The 17,730-nt window shown below is 49.6% G+C and overlaps 2 non-coding genes and 1 pseudogene across 2 annotated transcripts; all 3 read left to right on the top strand.

Annotated features, from left to right (window-relative positions):
- Window positions 1-648: 648 nt before the first annotated feature.
- On the top strand, window positions 649-869 carry LOC143396229 (small nucleolar RNA U3). The gene has a single exon (XR_013091085.1). It is a non-coding gene; the product is annotated as a small nucleolar RNA U3 (small nucleolar RNA).
- Window positions 870-9,757: 8,888 nt separating this feature from the next.
- LOC143396227 (small nucleolar RNA U3) lies at window positions 9,758-9,963 on the top strand. The gene has a single exon (XR_013091084.1). It is a non-coding gene; the product is annotated as a small nucleolar RNA U3 (small nucleolar RNA).
- Window positions 9,964-12,681: 2,718 nt separating this feature from the next.
- LOC143396222 (small nucleolar RNA U3) lies at window positions 12,682-12,872 on the top strand (annotated as a pseudogene).
- Window positions 12,873-17,730: the final 4,858 nt, after the last annotated feature.

Raw genomic sequence — 17,730 nt, 5'->3', positions numbered from 1 at the left:
AGCAGCATTCAACATGGGTGTCCTGGTCCTTTTCTTAAAACACACTTGTTTGGCTCCAGTGACATTACACTTTCTTGGTTTTTCTTCCCTCCCACTGAAATACTTCTTCCAGTGTCCTTTTCTGCCTCCCATTTCTAAATGTTGGAGCGTCCAGGAACAAGTCCTCCATTCCTTCGTTTTTCTTCTTTGATGTAATTTTATACACTTTCTATAAGCTAAGGACTTCCAAATCCTTATCTCCATCCTGGGCCTCTCTCCCTAGTGTCAGACTTGTAGTCACTCAACTGCTCAATGACACCTCCCTGTGGATATCTAATGGGCCTCTGAGACTTAACCTAGTCAAACTGGGCTCTGGATTCTCTGCTGCCCCCTGCCTCTCCCAAGCTTCCCCAACTCTGCCATCAACCACCATCCCACCAGCTGCTCCTCCCACAGCTGGCCCTCACCCTACTCACCTGCTCCTTCTCTTCCCTCACCCTTGTCAGTCCTACCTCTCACATGCATCCCAACTCTGTCTGCTTCTTCCCACTCCTGCTTTGGGATCGCAGAATCTGCCATTTCTTTGTCCCAGAGGGCTCTGCTCCCCTCACCCCTCCTCAGGATCAACTTGACTGGCTCATATGGATCCTATTAAGAGGAACCTGTCCTGAGACTATGCCTTAGGGGATCATTTCTAGAGTTCATTCCTGGAGAAGTTTCTCTGATCTTGAAGAGTCCTGGAAACCATGAGGAAGGGGCCCAGAGTTCTCTCCTGAGGGTGAAGGCAGCTCTTGCAACTGCCTTTGCAGTTGATGACTGTTCTTCTCTCCCCTCATGCAGTCTGTGGGCTTCCCACTTAAAATAAAAAGAGTGGAGGATGTCAGATTAGAACATCTCCCTCACTCCCGCCCCTATCATTTTGTATCTTTTTTTAAAAAATTCACATCTTTATTTTGAAAATTCAAAACTTCAGACAGTGTAACAATTCCAATTTTAGATGTTTTTCAACCTTTCTATACAGTAAATATGAAAACCAGCCAGCCTTCCCCCCCACACACACACAGACTTTTCCAACCACATGTCCATTATGTCAGGCACAGCCCCTTTTCCAGAGACCTCAGTTCTCTAGAGTTCCACAGGGATCACTTTCTCCCCCAAGCCTTCTGCATAATTCTTTTTCCAGGATAGGATATAACCCTAGATGGAGATGAGGCAAACTGAAGACAGGTACCAACAAAGGCCTGACTGATTGACAAAGTCCATCATCCATTTTCAGCACCAAACAGCAAGATCTTCACCAAGTCTTGTTTTTGTAGCCCCCATCCAGGGACAGCACCACAAAGTCTGCAAGACAACTGAGTTTAGTCGAGTAACTTGATAAATAAAGCACTGATGGAAAAAAAAAGCCTATAATCACAATTTATCACTTTCACATCAGACAGGAGTTGGCATTAGAACTTCCAACAGAGATCAATACAGAAGTGGGGAGAAAAAGTACCTTTGGCCACTATAATATAAAACCTAGAGTGCTCCAAGGCATGGATTCAGCAAATATTTAAGAAACAAGCCATCAAAGCCTCAACCTTTCTTACAATCTTTATTGAAGTTATCCAAAAAGAATCCCCAAAAGTGAAAAAATACATTATATACAAAAACACTCTCTTGGGAGGAAAGTTCTGTTCCCTCTCAACATGAAGTGCTTTCAACTGTAGCTCCAGCCTCCACTGTCCCCTCCACTGCTGCCCGGCTGATTTTGTATCTTGATCTACATTATTATGTCACATGGAACCTACTATAGCTGACAGTTTAGTCTCTCTCTCTCTCTCTCTCTCTCTCTCTCTCTCTCTCTCTCTCTCTGTCTCTCTCTGTGTGTGTGTGTGTGTGTGTGTGTGTGTGTGTGTGTCCCTATAAAATGAAAGCCCCAAGTAATAAATGTCTCCATCTCTTATGTTTAGTACTGTGGCCCCTCTACTGGTAAGGTTTTGCCACATGGGGGATTTCCAATCATTGTGGCAAGAAGGAAGGGAGGGAGGGAAGCCCTGGGTACCTGCCTCAGCTCTCCAGGGAGTTGCTGTGTGACCTAGGGTAAGTCACACTTATTTCTATGGTTACTTGTTGCATGTACCAGCCCTCTTCCTAGCTCACTGACATCTTAAGGGAATCATATAATGTTGCCATAAAAGTTTAAGTTTTTCTAAGATGCTTTCCTAACTAAATGTTTCAAATCTCCAGATTAAAACCCCCATCTCTTAACTTTCTTTAAAGTACTCCCCTACTGTGTGAGAACAGGTAACAACAGTTCACTCATTTCAGCAGACCATCCGCCCCTCCCCACCCTCCTGTGCCTTTCTCTCCTCTCATGTGCACCATCAAGGAGCTGGGCCTCATTTTCAGATGGACTCTGCTGCTAGCAGCAGCACAACTTTCTCTCTTCCCCATTTTCCATTTGTCTCACCTGAGGACTCTCCACCATGAAGACACAGGAATGGTCTATAACTGTGAAGACGTGAACAGCAGGGACCAAAATTATAGGAACCCAAGAGGGCACCTCGTGTGCGATGGAAACATTTAAGGAACATGCTGGTCCTGAGTCAGACAGCTGTGGAACTGAGGTGGATCCCATCGTGACTAAGCAAAGAGTCAGCACCCTGGCGCTACCTGTCATCTAGCTCCTGGACAACTGAGGCAGGAGGATCTCAACTTCCAGGCCAGCCTTGGCAACTTAGCAAGACCCAGACTCAAAGAAAAATAAAAGTCCTGAAGACTCAGTTCAATGGTAGAGCCCTTGCCCAGCAGGTTGGGGGCCCTGGAGTGGATCCCCAGCACTGCAAAACACCCACTGCTCCTGCCTTGACGCATGTGGCATCTCTGCTCACCATTGCCCAGGGCTCTGAGGTCATGGCCAGGAGGAAGTTGACACCAACAACCCTTAGAAATGTGAGAACAGGCCCTTTCTCCAATCTCCATACCACTTACCAATATACAAAAGTTTTCTTTTTTTTTTTTTTTCTTTTTTTCTTTTTGAGGGGCTGTGCTGGGGATCTATCCCAGAGCCTTATACATGCTGAGAACCTGTTCAACCACTGAGCCATACCCCAGTTCCTATAACACAAGGTGCCTTTGCCTCTAAAATCTACTACGGTTTATCTTTGTTTCCCATTGCTGGGTTTCCACTCTACAGCAACATACCTGAGATAACTAGCTTGTGGAGAATTCAAGTTGATTTTGACAATGGTTTCAGAGGTTCCAGATCATCGTCAGTTGGCCTTGTTGTTTCTGGGTTCAAGGCAGGGCAGCGTATACTGGCGGAATCACAGAATGGAGCAAAACCACATATCTCATGGCTGGAAAGCACAAGACAGAGCAAGGACAGGCCAGGGTACCATTGTCCCCTTTAAGGACATGCTCTCCATAATAACAAGTCCTCCCACTAGGCACCACCTCTTCAAGATTGAAACACATCCTAAACACACCTCTCTGTGGATCAAGGCTTTAGCACAGGGGGCTTGGGGACACTCAATATCCACACTATAGCCCAGCCCTCTGGAACATGTTCACTGTCCCACCTCCCCTCCTCCATTGGAGTATAAGCCCCATGAAGGCAGGAGGCCCTCCCCACCTACCCTAGGCCCCCCTCCTGGAGCAGGAGCCCAGAGACTCCTACATGCCAGGCAAGCACTGCAGCACTGAGCTGCACCCCCAGCCTGGGGACAGGATTTCTGCCTGCTTTGGACACTGGTGTTTCTGAGCATCTGTAATGGGGTGCATCAGCAGATGGGGAGGGGGTGAACAGAGGAATTAGGTCAGTCACACTGGGACATTATACTATGGTAATTTGTGAGCACAAGTTAGGTTGAGTGAGGTCATTTTGGCCACACAGATGGGTGGGAGGCCTCCCTGGGGCCATGGCTGGGCTCAAGTCCTTGGCCTGGTAGGCCAGGAAGGCCAATGACCTGCATGTGCAACCCAGGTCAGCCTGATCAGCTCCTCGGGCTGGAGCTCACACTAATGACTCAGGGTCAGCGACTGCAGGCCAGAAACACTCTGGGACCTGCCTTACTGTGTTGGCCTCAGAACCTATTGAGGAAAGTGACATAGAGGAAAGGGAGCCCAGGGCTGGCCCATTCTCTTCTCCAAGAGAAGAGGGGACTGGTCTCTCTGACACTGGCTCTTATCTCTTCCTCATTACTGCATGTGGGTGCCCCAGGGAGCAGCCTGAGAGGGACTTTAGAGACAGGGTGTCTGCTGCAGTGGGCCTGGGGAGGGGCAGGGAGAGGTATAGGCAGAGGGGCCCCTGCCTTGCAGACCTCAGCTGACCCCACAGGGAGCTCTGGAGCTGAAATGCTCCTTCAGAGCAGAGGTGTCTTGCATTTGGGCCCAAATGGACCAGCCACTGGGTGTGGTGACCAGGAAGGGTGTGACCCTGGGCCAGGTTGCTCTGTGCCCTTAGGTCACCTGCTGACCTCATTCCTAGCTGATGGTTGGCAAGCACCTTGGGAAAGGGGAGTCTTGGGAGCGTCTGTCCTTTCCTGTTCTCAGGATTGAGCAGCACCCCTTCCAAGGAGCTCATCTGGCTTTAGAATCTGTGTTCATTTGAGATACATTAAAATGCCTCCATTACCTTTGGTGTATGAACTGGCTGGTGGTCTGTGCTCCACCTGGTATGGTCTCCCCTCCCTACCCAAGAGATTGAGAGGAACACTGGGGTGCATCTATAAAGGTTTATTTTCTTTGGGACAGGGGTGGGAAGAGATGTTCAGAGTGGCGGCTGAAGGCAGCTCAAACCCTGACTGGCCTTCTGGGCTGGGCAGGCCTCAGTGCCCCAGCTATCTGCAGCAGGTGGGCTCCTCCAGCTGGGTGGCATTGCTCCTGTCGCGGGCTCCCCTGCTTTGGTCAAAGGCGGGGCAGCACGCGGGGTCGCTGGTACACTTATCTGTGGGAAGGACCGTAACAGCGTAGGCATCCTGGGGGTGCGCAGAGCTCCGAAACCTCCACCCCTATGTCCCCTGCAGGCACCCGCCCCGACAACCCTCCCCAGTAGCTCACCTGCGTTTCAGCCTCAGCCTGGGGGGCTTTTGCTGCTCCTCTTCCGGCACAGCTTCAGGATGTGCTTGCCTGGCCACGTTGGAAGTTTCTTGTGGACGCAGTGCAGCATTTCCATGTTCCTCCTGAACCTCATTTTCTTCTCCTGGCAGTTGATTAAAATTCTCAGTCGGTGCCTTATCTTGTGGCTCTGGTACTGCAGGGATGGACGCAGGTGAGTGTGATCAGGGAGGCGGTGGGAAAAGTAGGGGCATGCACCAGGCCAGGCAGGTGCAAGGAGTACATGCTGGGCTTCAGGGTGCCAGAATGCAAGTGATAATCATGGGACTGAGGTCCTGGGGGGAGATGGATCTGGAGAGAGGTCAAAGGTGCGTGCAAAATGGACAAAACACTTCCATTTTCAGGTGACAGATGACCAGTTCTCAGTAACAGCCCGCAGCATCCTCACCTTCACTTGTGGGTCAGGTCTCCCATGGGATACCGCAGGAGACCTTCTCTCCAACTCTGGGACATCACTGGTATGCCCTCCTCTGTCATCTGCCTATTAGATGCCTATTGCATAACTTCCCTTTGCCCCATCATGTAAATTTCATCCCTAGGCCCTTGCAGAGGGACCCATGACCATATGCAGAGCACACACGAACCTTTTCTCCCATTTCTGGCTTTGCCCTTGCAACCTACCACCAACCTGGTGGGCCTCACTTGGATACATGATCCAATGCTCACCCTACTGTAGCCATCCAGATGGCTTTGAGGCCCCTGAACTCTGGGGAGAACATGAAAACCTGGTAACTCAGACCTTCAAAGAAGCCAACACACAGTAGGGAGGCTGTAGGGTTGCCCGCCTGCCCAGTCTCCCTTATTCTACAGCTCGACATAGAGCCACCTGTGGCCTGGGCAGAACTGATCAGATTTCCTTCAGCTCTGTCATAGCTGGAATTAAAAGGAATTGGCTGGGGCTGGGGCTGGGGCTGTAGCTCAGTGGCAGGGCGCTTGCCTCGCGTGCATGAGGCACTGGGTTCGATCCGCAGCACCACATAAAAATAAATAAATAAATAAAAGAAAGGCATTCTGCCCATCTACAACTATAAAAAATTTTTAAACAAAAAAAAGGGAGAATCAGCTGGACATACGGCAAAAGAGAATTGGGCTAGGTGTCTAGCAGAACCTCCTTACAGGTACTTGAGTGGTCCTTCTTCTAAGGCCAGCTTAGATCAGTAGCCATTTGAATGTGAGGTCAGCTATCTGTGGCTGAGAGCAGCTGGTGTTTGGTGGAGAAGACCTAGAATTGCAGGTGGAACAGAACCGCCAATCCTCCAACTAGTCCAGACGAGAGGACCTAAGAGGCCCAGCAGAGGCCTCCCCAACTGCATTCTCCCTGATCCAACCCCAAGCCCAGTTACTGGAAAAGCATCTCTCTCAATTTCTTGCATCCCCTGTGTGGATGGGATCAGTGTGCAGCAGCCCCTTCTACCCCTCAAGACTGGCTTCTCCCAAGGACTCCCTCTTTCCTAGCCCCTGTCCATCCTTAGGCACTGATCATGGCTGGCATCCTGAGATGGTCCACAGTAGTACCTGGGTCGTCTCCATTCTCAATCATGATCTTTTTGCCCCCGCTTGGGCACATCTGAATGTAGCACGCAGAGGTGAAGGCCAGCAGGCCAAGGAAGCAGGCGGGCAGCAGAGTGCTGGGCATCCTGTGGCTCCCTGTGAGGCCAGGGAACAGTGCTCGTGGACGGGCTGCGTGCTGCTGCCTTGGTGGTTTATCTATTTATGTGGGATGGTGTTCCCTCAGAGACAATGTGGCAGCCACCTGTGTCATCCTAAGAAAAAAAAAGAAAAAGAGCAAGACAGTAAAACACCATGTCCCTGAAACGCCCCTTTCCGTTCCCAAGGAGCTTTAGCCAAGTTAATGGCACACTTAAAGCAGCCCCAGACATGAATGTCTGTATAGGCATTATCTTGAAGAATTCTCTCTCTCTCTCTCTCTCTCTCTCTCTCTCTCTCTCTCTCTCACTAAGTAACTATAGCAAACAAGTGCTACCTGTAGAAACTGCTTTCTTGGACACTCATGAAGCTGCTTGGGATGCTGGCTCTATGATGTGACAACATAAGCTACGACATCACTGTTTCTGTCTGGTGTGGAATCCAGCATTGTGCTCTTCCAGGCCGCCATCACTGGGCAATGCACTGTGAAAGACAGAGGTGTTATGAGTCTTTCCTGTCGCCAAGGGACCTCTCCTGAAAGAGGTTTCCAACATCCTGTGCATCACACTCCATCTCAGGGCGTGTTCCTGGGGTCTTAGAAAAGTATCCACTGCCCCAGCACAACTGGCTGGGACATAACCAGCTCCTTTCCCCGAGACTTGCACAGCCACCAGGCCCCAAGCCATCTGCAGTGTTTCAGGCATCTGAGCGCATGCTTCAGTCTGTCTGCGCAGAATATGGAAAAGGAAGGGCTCAGGTGACCAGAATTTTATTGACCACACTGTGATACAAACTGCTGTAGTTATGACTCAGATTCGGGAAGAGGGACAGGCAGGGTGTCACCTGGAGATCATCCCTTTGAGCACTCTGGCTGTTCAGAAGAGGCTGAGGGTCAAAGAGCCCTTTCCACCTATCAGAGCCCTAGAGTGGGGACAGAAGAATGGAGGGGGCTGCTGTGTTCAGAGAAGAGTCAGGCTCAGCGGTGATGTAAGGGACAGCCATGCCTGTCACCTTGAGAATTTCTCTGAAAGCAGTTTTCAACAACCAGTTTTCAACAATCCATCTCAGGGTGTCTTCCTTGGGATCTCACCAAATGATACCACCACCACACCTCAACTGGACATTACAAAAGCCTTTCCGGAGGCCTATCATAGCCACTAGGTCCCAAACCATCTGCATTGATTCAGGTGTGTGGAGACACACATTGGTTTATCTGTGCAGAAGATGGTAGAGGATGGGGTGCAGGCCACTGTAATGTCATTGGCCACAGATACTGCCGTGATTGTGACTCTGAATTTGGGCAGAAGACCAGAGTTCACTTAAAGACCACCTCCAAGCACTCTTGCTATTCAGAAGAGGCTGGGGTTCAAATGGCCTCATCCTTCTGACCAAGCCCCTAGAGTGAGAACAGAAGGATTTAGGAGCTGGTGTGTTTGTTAGGAGCAGAGTGGGCCTCCAGGCTAGGACTGCTGATGCAGGGGACAGCCAGAGTTGTGGGGTTCCATTCAGTTAGCACTGTTGCAGGACAAGTGACCAGGAAAGACACCCCTAGTATGGCCAGTTCAAAGGTTTTGAAAAGAAAGTTCATGCCAGCAGCCTCATGGGCAAGGTAGCCACTGTCATGGACTCAAAAGAAGGCCACAGAAGCCCAGGGGATTGTTCCCAAGGAGGGGGGATATGGAGGGATATGGCAGACTTCACGGAGAAGCTGAGGATGCTCCTGCCACCCACATACCACCACAGGGCACGGTTCAGGGACTCAGGCCCTGAGACTGGGAGCATTATGGAAACAATCTGTGGCATGTCCCCCATCATAGCCCTCATAGTCAGGAACATTGGTTTTGGGAAGCTACTCTGAGGAGCAAGATCTCCAGGCCCTGGAAGGCTCAGAGGTACACAAATACCTCCTAGATTTGAGCATCACCTACTCCAACTCTAGGAACCTAGTCAAGTGCTGTGACAGAGCCTTTAGTGGTTGGGGAAAGTCTCACTGTGTTGACTGGCTACATTTCAAATATAGCATCTCATGGACCCCAGACAACCCACATTCCTACTACACTTCCCTTGTAATTATGCCTTTGGAAAAGGACTTTCCATAGTTTCTGTAACCTTATATTCCCTATGCCTCAACTCCTGATGTTGAGTCATACATCTTTAAAAAAGGGAAGACTTAGCTCTTTAACCCTTCCCCATCATATGCACCCTCCATCCATTGTCTCCTTCATACAATGGTGCCATGAAGGTTAGAGCAGTATTACCATTTTGGTTGATATCACATCCTTCTGAGGTAAGCCATTTGGTTTATATGATGATGCTTCAATCTCAGAACAGCTTTCTGTGTTTCCTGGAGTTAGTGATCAATTTGATTTTTTGGTTCATTTACCATGTTTATCCACAAGCCAATTTTCATTCTTCAACTTCCTCCACCCAGGCTTCTGCCCAGACCAGCACACTGAAACTCCTGTTATCAAGGTCATAAATTTGTTGCCAGATTTGGTAGGCAAGACCAAATCCTCATTGTCCATACTCCGTGAGCAGCATTCAACATGGTTGCCTTGGTCCTTTCCTTGATGCACACTTCCTTTGACTCCAGTGATATTATATTTACCTGGCTTTTCTTCCCTCATACTGGACACCTTCCCAGTGTCCTTTCCTGAAGTTACACCTGCCCAGTGACACCTCCCTGTGGATATCCACTGGGCCTCTGAGACTTTACATAGTCAAACTGGGCTCTGGATTCTCTGCTGCCCCCTGCCTCTCCCAAGCTTCCCCAACTCTGCCATCAACCACCATCCCACCAGCTGCTCCTCCCACAGCTGACCCTCACCCTACTCACCCTGATCCTTCTCTTCCCTCACCCTTGTCAGTCCTACCTCTCACATGCATCACAACTCTGACTGCTTCTTCCTACTCCTGCTTTGAGATCCCAGAACCTGCCATTTCTTTGTCCCAGAGGGCTCTGCTCCCCTCACCCCTCCTCAGGATCCTCTTGATAGGATTATATGGCTGCTATAAAGGAACCTGCCCTAAGACTATGCCTTAGGGGATCATTTCTAGAGTTCATTCCTAGAGAAGTTTCTCTGATCTTGAATACTCCTGGAAATCACGAGGAAGAGGCCCAGAGTTCCCTCCTGAGGGACATCTCTTGGTGTTGCTTTACTGAAACTGCCTTTTACCATTGATGACTGTTCTTCCCTTTAGAGGGGTGACAAGGAGAAATGCAAATCTCCAGATTAAACCCCAAGTCTCTTAACTTTTTTTAAAGTACTCCCCTACACTTTAGGTTGTGTGAGAACAGGTAACAACAGTTCATTTGAAACATTCATTTCAGCAGACCCTCTGCCCCTCCCCACCCTCCTGTGTCTTTCTCTCCTCTCATGTGCACCATCTAGTGGCCCTGCCAGTGTCCCAGGGGCTGGGCCTCATTTTCAGATGGACTCTGCTGCTAGCAGCAGCACAGCTTTCTCTCTTCCCCATTTTCCATTTGTCTCACCTGAGGACTCTCCACCATGAGGACACAGGAATGGTCTGTAACTGTGAAGAGGTGAACAGCAGGGACCAAAATTATAGGAGCACAAGAGGGCACCTCATGTGTGATGGAAACATTTGAGGAACATGTTGGTCCTGAGTCGGACAGGTGTGGAACTGAGGTGGATCCCACCATGACTAAGCAAAGAGTCAGCACCCTGATGCTACCTGTCACCCAGCTCCTGGAAGGCTGAGGCAGGAGCATCTCAACTTCCAGGCCAGCCTTGGCAAACTTAGCAAGACCCAGACTCAAAGAAAAATAAAAGTCCTGAAGACTCAGTTCAATGGTAGAGCCCTTGCCCAGCAGGTTGGGGGCCCTGGAGTGGATCCCCAGCACTGCAAAACACCCACTGCTCCTGCCTTGACGCATGTGGCATCTCTGCTCACCATTGCCCAGGGCTCTGAGGTCATGGCCAGGAGGAAGTTGACACCAACAACCCTTAGAAATGTGATAACAGGCACCTCTCTTATTCTCTGTGGCTCTTACTAATCTACAAAAGCCATTTCTTTTCTTTTGGAGGAAGGTCATACTGGGGATCAAGCCCAGACCTTGCACATGCTGAGCACCTGCTCAACCACTGAGCCATACCCCAGCTCCTCTAACATAATGTGTTTCTTGCTACTAAAATATATTATTGTTTAGCTTTGTTTCTAAACTCTTTTATTAGGTTTTCCTACCATAGCAAAATACCTGAGACATTAACTTATAAAGATTTCAGTTTGATTTGGCAATGGTTTCACGGGTTCCAGGCCATCACCGGTTGGCCTTGTTGCTTATGATCCATGGTGAGGCAGCATATACTGGCAGAATCACAACGTGGAGCAAAACCACTCACCTTTGGCTAGGAACAAGGATTGGCCAGGTTTCCACTGTCCCCTTCAAGGACATGCTCCCCAAAACCACAAGTCCTGCCACTAGGCGCCACCTCTTTAAGATTGAATCACATCCTAATAACACCATCCTAAGTACCTAGTCTTTTAAAACAGGAGGCTTTGGTGACCCTCAGCATCCACACAATAGCTTTACCCTCTGGAACATGCTCACTGTTTCCCATCTCTCTCCTCCACCTCAACATAAGCTCCCTGAAGTGGGACACTCAGCCCACGTACCCTACGTCTGCTCTTTCCTAGTCCCTGCCAGTCCTTGGGCACTACCCACTACCTGCAGGCCCAAGATGGGCCATGATAATACCTGACTCCTTTGCACTCTCATTCATGGTCATATTGCCACCCTTTGGGCAGTTCTGGATGTAGCAAGGGGAGGTGAAGGCCAGCAGGCCAAGGAAGAAGGCGGGCAGCATTGTGTTGGGCATCCTGTCACTCTTGGTAGGGCACTGGGCACAGCACTGCTGTGCTGGCTGGTCACCTATTTATGTGATCACATGTTTCCTCAGAGGAGATTTGGTATCCACCTGTGTCATCCTTAAAAACAAAAAAAGAAGGGCAGTAAAACACCATGTCCCAGAACCGCCCCTTTCTGTTCCCAATAACCTAGGCAAGTCAACGGAACACTGGAAGCAGGCCCGACCCGAATGTCCATGTAGACATTATCATGAAGAGCATCATTTCTTTCTCTCTCTCTCTCTCTCTCTCTCTCTCTCTCTCTCTCTCTCTTTCCATACCACACACACACACACACACACACAACACATACATCTTTCTCTAGCACTGGAAACTATAGAAAAATGGTGTTATCTGTACGAATTGCTTTGTCAGACATTCACAAAGCTGCTTGGGATGTAGGCCCTATGATGGGGCAAAGTATGCTATGATGTCACTGCTTCTGACCTAACCTATAATCCCCTCTCCCTGCCTGGTGTGGAATCCTGCACTGTGCTCTTCCAGGCCGCCATCACTGGACAATGCACTATGAAATGCAGAGGTGCTACGAGTCTTGCCTGTCGCCAAGGGACCTTTCCTGAAAGAGGTTCCAACATCCTGTGCATCACACTCCATCTCAGGGTGTGTTCCCTAGAATCTCAGCAAACTATCCCACTGCCCTAGCACAACTGGACTGGATCATCACAAATCTTTCTCCCGAAGGCTCCCACAGCCACCTGGTCCGAGACCTTCTGCAATAATTCAGGTGTCTGGGGACACACGTTGGTTTGTCTGTGCAGAAGATGGTAGAGGAGGGCACAGGTCACTGGAATGTCACTGGTCACAGTGTGAAAGGAACTGCTCTGATTGTGACTCTGGATGCAGGGGGACAGGGACAGACTGGGTGTCCCCTAGAGACATATCCAAGAATTATGGCTGTCCGGAAGAGGCCGGGGATCAAAGGGCCTCTTCCTGACACAGACCCTAGAATAAGGGCAGTGGATCTAGGGCTGCTGTGTTCAGATCAGGGTCAGGCTCCAGCCCAAGAGTGGTAATAGAAGGGACAGTCAGATTTGTGGGGTCCCATACAGTTAGCCCTATTGCAGGACAGTGACCAGGAAAGACACACCCATTGTAGCCAGTACTGGAAATCATGAGGAAGAGGCCCAGAGTTCCCTCCTGAGGGTGAAGCCAGCTCTTGGTGTTGCTTTACTGCAACTGCCTTTTGCCATTAATGACTGTTCTTCTCTCCCTTCCTTTGGGAGGGTGAGAGGGAGAAATACAGTCTGAGAGCTTTCCACTGAAAAAAACAAGGATCGTTTCATGACTGTCCTGTCTAGAGCATCCCTCACTCCCACCACTATGATTTTCTAACTTGGTTCTATATGAATACATCACATGGCACCTACTACAACTTTGCAGTTACATTGTTTTTGTTTTTGTTTGTTTTTGTGTGTGTTCCTGTAAAATAAAATCTCCAAGAAAGAAATGTCTCCATCTCTTATGTTCAGTACATGGCCCCTCTACTGATAGAGGGCTTGCCACATGGGGAGTTTCCAATGCATTAATGCAAGAGGGAAGGAGAGAGAGAATCCCTGGAAACCAGTCTCAGCTCTCCAGGAAGTTGCTATATGACCTAGGGCAAGCCACACTTGTTTCCATGGTTACTTATCAGGTGTACCAACCCCTCTTCCTAGCTCACTGATACCTTAAGGAAATTGGATAATGGTGCTAGAAAAGGTTAAGGTGTTCTAGGATGCTTTCCTAACTAAATGTTGCAAATATCCAGATTAAACCCCCCATCTCTTAACTTTCTTTAAAGGACTCCCGTATTACCCTTAGACCAGGTTATCTGAGAATAAGTAATAGTTAACTAATTTCAGCAGACCTTCTGCCCCTCCACGTTCCTCCCCACCCCTCCTGCATATTCTCCCCTCTTCTCTGCACCATCTACACTGCCAGTGTTCCAGCAGTGTGGACTTCATTTTCAGAAACTAACCTTGGGTGCTACTGGGGCTATGAAAGTTGTTCCTCTCCTCAAACCATTCTGGGGGGACACTAGGGAGGATTTGTGATGGAAAGGAATTAGAGGTGTCTGAAAGTGGGGAAAAGGAGATCTTATTCAAATTGGTCATGGCAATGCCTGTGATACGCACAGGGTATTTAAGGAAAGCTGTCAAAGAAACCAGGAGTGTATCAGTCAGCTTTCAGCTACTGTCACAAATTTCCTCAGATCATCAACTTACGAAGAGAGAAAGTTTATCAGATCTCATTTTTCACTGGTTTCAGTCCATGGTCAGTTGCCCAATAGGTCTTGGGCCTGTGACCAGGAAGGCATCAATGTGGGGAGGAGGAGAAGGGGCAAAGTCATTCCCTCATGGCCAGGAACCATTGAGAGGAAGAGGAGGGGCTGGGTCCTAATAAGCCCTTCAAGGGCAGACCCCAGTGAAAGGAAGACCTGTCACCAGCCCCCACCTCCTGAAGTTTCCACCCCCTCTCAAGAGTGCCAACCCTGGGACTAATCCTCTAGCACATAGGCATTTGGGGACAAGCTGTAGCAAGGAGCTTGGAGTTGGGGAAGGATGATATTGTCTACATTTGATTATGGTTGGGAAATTATTAAAATGAATCTGTTTATCAAAACTCCCAGAACTTGGGCTGGGGATATAGCTTAGTTAATAGAGTGCTTGACTCACATGAACAAGGCCTTGGGTTCAAACCCCAGCACCACAAAAAAAAAAAAAAAAACCAACTCACAGAACTCTACATCAAAAACCGTAAATTTCACCTGATGCAAATTATACCCAAAAACAAAGAAAGCTAGGTGCAATAGCCTCTTCCTTCAGTCCCAGCTGCCCAGGAGGTTGAGGCAGAAACATTGAATGCATTAATTTAAAACCAGACCAGGCAAAGTAGTGAAATCCTGTCTCAAAAAAAAAAAAAATGGGAGTGGGGGGGACTGGGGTTGTGGCTCAGTGGTAGAGTGCTCGCCTAGCATGCGTGATGCACTGGGTTCGATCCTCGGCACCACATAGGAATAAAATAAAGATACTGTGTCCACCAATATCTAAAAAACAAAGTATTTATTAAAAAACTTTTTTAAAGAAAGAGCAGAAGGTGTAGCTTGGTGTTAGAGTTCTTGCCTAGCATTTGCTAGACCCTGGATATCTTTATCAAAACTCACAGACCTCTACACCTAAAACAGTGAATTTTCCTCATGTGCTAAAGTATAGGCTTCGCCGTCATTTTCCATGCCTCTAGATGTCTCTCCTTCCTTCTGGCATCCCTGTCTCCTCTCTCTTTATTCTCCCCATCATTACTTCTTTCTCTCTGGGGAAGAACTTCGTTACCCTAACCCATTCTCTAGAGAGCCACCAAAAGCCTCTGCTCTTTCCCCTCCCCCTGGCCCAACTGACACTATCTTTGGCTTATATATATGACTCTTCTACCCCCAATACCTCTTCTGCCTTGTCGGGGGTGGATTTGCCCAGCACTTTGGGTACTGAAACTGCCGTGGCAGGCTCAGTGGTCCATGCATCATGCAAGTTCCTTGTCCCTCCCCCAGAGACCTAGACAGACACTAGGTTGCCTTTACAAAGGTTTATTTTCCATGCTTCAGGGTCCCACTCCAGAGTGTGGGGGTGGCAGATGGGGGGAGTGGCTCAGTAGGTGACAGACTTTGTGAGCGCAGGAGACTCAGGTGCCTCACAAGCTGCAGCAGCCAAAATAGCAGGTACCTGTGGGCAGGTGCAGATGTGCGGCATTGTCCAGTCATTGGCTCCTGCAACTTGTCAAAGATGTCATAGTACCCAGTGTCACTCACACAGCTCTCTGAGAAAAGGAACTCATGAGTGTGGGCGCTCTGGGATTGAGCACAACTCTGGGGCCTCAATCTCTGTGTCCCCTGTGGGAACCTGTCCTGCGTGACCGCCCCAAGTGCACACCTTAGATGCAACATTGGCCCAGGGCATCACAGTGTCCCCACTCTGAAAATCTTCAGGCCGGACTGACAGGGCAACCTCAGAAAGTTCTTATCCAAGCAGTGCAACATCTAGATGGTGTGCACAAAGCAGCCAAACCTATCAGACCAGCAGATGTTGGGCCCCATGCAACGCCCCATACTTGGGGTCACAGAAAACCGTTGAGGGGATGGAAACAGTTGAACTGGAGGAAAGAGGTAGTGGGGAAAGTGGGGGCTGTGAGGTCTGGAAAGTGCAAGGGGCACATGCTGGGGTTCAGGGCTCAGGGGTGCAGGCCCTTGAGCCAGGCAAATCTGGACAGTGGACAAGGTAAAATGAACTAAGCTGGTTTTCAGTGACTTGATGATCAGCTCTCAGGAATAGCTGTCAGCATCCTCACTTCCAGATGTGGGACAAGTCTCCCCTGAGTTACAGCAGGGGGACCTTCACCTTCAACTCTAAGGCCATCACAGGTGTGCACCCCTCTGTCATCTGCCCACACCACCCCTATTCCTCCACTTCTCCTGTTCCATTACTCAGACTTGATCCCTAGTCTCCTGTAGAGGGAGGGGGACTTTCCTCTCCAACTGTGGGGCCATCACTAGTGTGCACCTCTCTGTGAACTGCACCCCCCAATCCAGAGCTTCCCCTGCCCCATCACTCCAACTTGATCCTATCCCCCTCCAGAGGGTCCCTGAGCCATCAGAGCACACACAGGTTCCTCCTCCCAAGTCTGGCCTTGCCCTTGTAACCCACCACCAACCTCGTGGGCCTCACTTGGATCTATAATCCAATGCTCACCCTACTAGAGACCTCCAGGTGGCTTCCGGGGCCTAGAACCTTGGGGAAGACAGGCACAACTGGTACCTCAGACCTTTGAAACACCCAGTGGGGAGGCTGTGGGGTTCCCACATGCATAGTCTAACTTATTCTGTAGTTCCACATGGAGCCCACTGAGGCTTGGGCAGAACTGAGCATGGTGATCAGATTTCCTTCAGCCCCGCCACAGCTAGAATTAAAGGAATCAGCTGGACACACAGCACAAAAGAATTGCGCTAGGTACCCAGCATAACTTCCTTATAGATGCTTGGGTGATCCTTCTCAGGCCAGCGCAAATCAATGGCCATCTGTGTGTGGGATCAGCTACCTGTGGCTGGGAGAAGCTGGTGTTGGGCAGGGAAGGCCTGGAATGGCAGGTGGAACAGAGTCTTCAGTCCTCCAGTTTGTCTGGATGAAAGGACCCCACAGGCCCAGAGCTTCCCCACTGCATTTTTCCTGATCCAGCCCCAAGCCCAGTTATTGAGGAAGCATCTCTTATTTTCTTGCATCCCCTGTCTGGGTGCGGTCAGTGTCTGGCAGCCTCTTCTGACCCTCCCAAGCTACCCAACATCCTGATCCTTTCTAACCCTCTCTGAGGCCCTTCTGCCCAGACATGCCTCCTCTACCCAGCCTCTCCCCGCAGACTGGCTTCTCCTAAGAATTCCCTCTTTCCTAGACCCTGCCAGTCTTTAGACACCACTCATTAACAGCAGCCCGAAGATGAACTACGGTGATGCCTGCTATAGTTTCATAGCAGACATGGCCCTCCTGCCACCTTTTGGGCAAAAGAGGAGGAGAAGGCCGGCAGACCAAGGAAGCAGGCAGGCAGCATGGTGTCGGGCATCCTGGCACTGAGTGGGGCACTGTGTGCACACCGCCACGTTGGCTGTGTACTGCTGCCTTGGCAGGCTGCCTATTGAAGTCCCGAAATGTTGCCTCACTGGAGATTTGGTGGCCACCTATGTCATTCTTAAAACAAAGGAGGACAGTAAAACACCATGTCCCTGAACCACCCCTTTCTGTTCCCAATAACCTAGGCAAGTCAATGGAACACTGGAAGCAGGCCCGACCCGAATGTCTGTATAGGTATTATCTCTCCCTCCTTCTCTCTCTCTCTTTCTCTCTCTCTCTCTCTCTATCTCTCACACACACACACATACACACACACACACACACACACACACACACACACACACGGGAAACTACAGCAAACTAGTGCTATCTGTAGAAACTGTTTTCTTGGACATTCAGGAAGCTCCTTGGGATGCTGGCCCTATGATGAGACCTAACCTATAGTCTTCTCTCCCCGCCTGGTGTGGAATTCAGCACTGTGGTCTTCCAGGCTGCCATCCCTGAGCAATGCACTGTGAAAGTC

The sequence above is a fragment of the Callospermophilus lateralis genome, chromosome 3 (genome assembly GCF_048772815.1).
Source record: "Callospermophilus lateralis isolate mCalLat2 chromosome 3, mCalLat2.hap1, whole genome shotgun sequence".
Classification (NCBI taxonomy): domain Eukaryota; kingdom Metazoa; phylum Chordata; class Mammalia; order Rodentia; family Sciuridae; genus Callospermophilus; species Callospermophilus lateralis.
This window is presented reverse-complemented; position numbering and strand designations above follow the sequence as displayed.